The sequence below is a fragment of the Beta vulgaris genome, chromosome 7, assembly GCF_026745355.1.
Source record: "Beta vulgaris subsp. vulgaris cultivar EL10 chromosome 7, EL10.2, whole genome shotgun sequence".
Lineage (NCBI taxonomy): Eukaryota > Viridiplantae > Streptophyta > Magnoliopsida > Caryophyllales > Amaranthaceae > Beta > Beta vulgaris.
Genome location: NC_079208.1, coordinates 20,679,069 through 20,682,588, shown reverse-complemented (window position 1 = coordinate 20,682,588; position 3,520 = coordinate 20,679,069). Strand labels below are relative to the sequence as shown.

The 3,520-nt window shown below is 40.1% G+C and overlaps 1 non-coding gene across 1 annotated transcript; it reads right to left on the bottom strand.

The window, feature by feature from the left end:
• Window positions 1-2,462: 2,462 nt before the first annotated feature.
• On the bottom strand, window positions 2,463-2,567 carry LOC125492139 (small nucleolar RNA R71). The gene has a single exon (XR_007268584.1). It is a non-coding gene; the product is annotated as a small nucleolar RNA R71 (small nucleolar RNA).
• Between the last annotated feature and the right edge of the window lie 953 nt (window positions 2,568-3,520).

Here is a 3,520-nt window from a genome sequence, read left to right as displayed (position 1 = left end):
ACACTACTACTCTAAACCAATTCAAGTAATACTAGAATAACTTGGCCCACATCCAAGTGACAACCCAAATTCTGATACGACTTCGCCTCCCATGTCGAACTCTTCTTTAATTGCCTGGACAGTGGTTAGCACTGCGTTTGTCACTGTGTTTAGCACTGTATTTGGCAATGTCTTGTTGCTAATCGCCTTACCAGTTCTAGTAACACTTGGCGTCTCATGATCCGTATCATTCTCCCCTTCTTTGAAAGAATTTGTCCCCAAATTCCCATCAAGTACATAAAGAGATAAATCACCTACATTAAAGGTAGAACTCACACCTCCATAAGAATCAGGAAGTTCTATCTTGTAAGCATTATCACCAATACGTCCTAACACACAAAATGGACCATAAGCTCTTGGCATAAACTTATTCTTAGGTTTCCCAGGAAACCTTTCCTTGCATAGGTTTAGCCATACCAAATCACCTACTTGAAACAATTGTAATTTACGGTGCTTATTAGCTCGTTGCTTATAACGATCATTCATTATCTCAATTTGAAACTTAACACCCTTACATGTCTTCATGAAAGATTGTTGTCGAGCTTAAGCATCAAAGTTAACAAGATCCCCTCGTGGCAAATCGACAAGATCAATAGGAATATGTGAATTAACCCCATAAACAAAAAGAAATGGAGATGAACCTGTTGTAGAGGAAGGTGCTCTATTATATGCAAACTCCGCATGAGCCAAACGCACATCCCAATCCTTTGTAGTCTTACTCACCAATCCTCGTAGCAAAGTACCCAATGTCCTATTAGTGACTTCGGTTTGTCCATCTGTTTGTGGGTGATGTGAAGTACTAAATAGTAATTTAGTTCCCACAAGTTTTCAAAGAGTCTTCCAAAAGTAGCTAAGGAACTTAGTATCCCTATCTAACACTATACTCTTGGGAATACCATTAAGACGTACCACCTCTTTGTAATACAAATCAGCCACATTGCTAGCATCATCCGTTTTATGGCACGGTATAAAATGAGCCATCTTACTAAAATGATCAACCACTACCGTGATTGAATCCTTACCTCTTGCTGTCCGTGGCAATCAAACAATGAAATCCATACTTACACTATCCCAAGGTACACTAGGAACATGTAATGGAGTGTACAAACCTTTGTGGAAAGTACTCTTGGCCTTTTGGCATGTGGCGCATCTCTCAATCACATGATGAACATCTTTAAGCATCTTAGGCCAATAGAAATGCTCACATAACAAGTCATATGTCTTATGTACCCCAAAATGACCCGCAATACCTCCAACATGCATTTCTCTTACCAACAACTCACGCACACTACACTCAAGCACACAGACGATTCTCCTTAAATAAGAACCCATCTTGAACAACATAGGAACCTTGAGGAGTAGCAATTATCTCCTTGAATCATCATCATTACTATAGTGTTGCTTGAGAATTTAAAACCCCAATAAGTGAGCTTCCATGATTCCCAACAAATACCCTCGTCTCGACAATGCATCCGCCACAACATTTTCCTTACCTTCTTTATACTTAGAAGCAAATGTGAAGGATTGCAAAAATTCCACCGACTTAGCATGTATCACATTAAGTTTTTGTTGCCCATGTATGTATTTTAGACTCTTATGATCCGAATGTAACACAAACGGTTTTGGATGCAAATAATGAGACCAATGCTCAAGTGCTCGAATGATGGCATAAAACTTCTTGTCATATAATAGTTAAGCTTAGCCCCATTCAATTTGTCACTAAAGAAAGCTTTGGGACGCTTTTCTTGTAGAAGCACCGCTCCTATCACCAAACCACTATCATCTGTTTCAACCTCAAATAGTTTAGAAAAATCTGGCAAAGCAAGAACCAGTGCATTACATAAGCTAGCCTTCAATTCTACAAAGGCCCTCTTTGCATTATTATTCCAAACAAACTCACCCTTCTTTGTAAGTTCCGTAAGAAGAGTCGTCTATCTTGGAAATACATTGAGGCAATTAAGAAGAATCTTTAGGGAACCCGGACCATCGGTTGTTGAACAACTGGGTTTCGAACAAGAGTCATCTATCTCCACTACTTCTAGCAGTATGGGAGACGAGGCTCCTAGAGCATTACGTGATTTTGGCACCCCGAGGCATTTGAACTCAAAAGTAGTATTCGCCGCCCAACTACTATTGCCAACTTCGAATTTCTCCACATTTGATTCGCATGATCAAGCAAGAGTCATATGGGGGTATGACTCATGAATGCCCTCTTGAGCATTTTGCTAATTTCTTGGAGCTATGTGCTACGATGAAACAAAACAATGCGAGTCAAGAATTTGTGAGGCTCAACCTATTTCCATTCTCTTTTGTGGGAAAGGCTAAGAAATGGTTGTAATCCATTCTAGAAGACTCTTTGACAACTTAGGCACAAGTTACCACGACTTTTATGGATGAATTCTACTCCCAAGATAAAACATTCGAAGCTAGGAGGAAAATGTCCAATTTCTCTCAAGAGGAGGATGAGACATTATATGGAGGTTGGGATAGGTTCAAGGATATTCGAAGATCTTGTCCGCACCATGTCTATAGTCAATGGATGCTTATGCAAAGCTTCTATGATGTTCTCCTTCCTATGACCCGTGCAAGCCTTGATTCTGGTGCGAGAGGCCAACTAACAAAGCTTTCGGTGGACAATATTGAGCCTAAAATTGAAGAGGTAGTAAGACACTACTCTTGGGGGAATTCTACTAGAACCACAAGCAAAAAGAATGTAAAAAAAGGCAAGTATGATCTTGATGCCATTGATCACATAAATGCAAAATTTGATACTCTTGGAAAGAAATTGGAAAAGGTAAGCTTGACATCTCCTAGCAAAGGCACTTCTCAAGCCTTTTATTGTGAAATTTATGGTGGATCGGACCATGCTGCATGGGTGAATTCTAGAGGTGAGGGAAATCCTAACTTCAACAACCACGGAAGATGGAATAACAATGCGAATGGTGGATTGAAGAACCCTCAACTACCCCAACCTTACCAAGCTAGAGCACCCGGATTCCATAACCCCCAATAAACATTTACACAACCATCCTCTAGAGCTCTCTTTGAACCAAATAAACCCAAATAATCCTCCCTAGAATCCACTCTCCAACTCTTCCTAGCTCAATAAACAAAAACCAATGCCGATAATGATAGGAAGCTTGGGGGAGATAAACACTTTCCTCCAACAAATGAATGCTCACAACAAGATGATTGAAACACAACTAGCCCAAGTAGCTCAACAAGTGAGCATAGACTCCTCAAACTCTTCTACCCAACTTCCTAGCCAACCAATCACTATGAGGGTCCTAAGATGTCTACACTTAATGATACTAGTACCTCCAATAAGAGCGAGGATGTTGATAGTGGAATGAATAAGGAGATTGAAAATGTCATTTTGGAAGACATTCATGAAGATGGGACTCCTATAGTTGTTGAACTCAAAAGTCAAGTAAAGAGCCCACTCCGATGAAGAGATACACCCCTTTGATTCCATATCCTT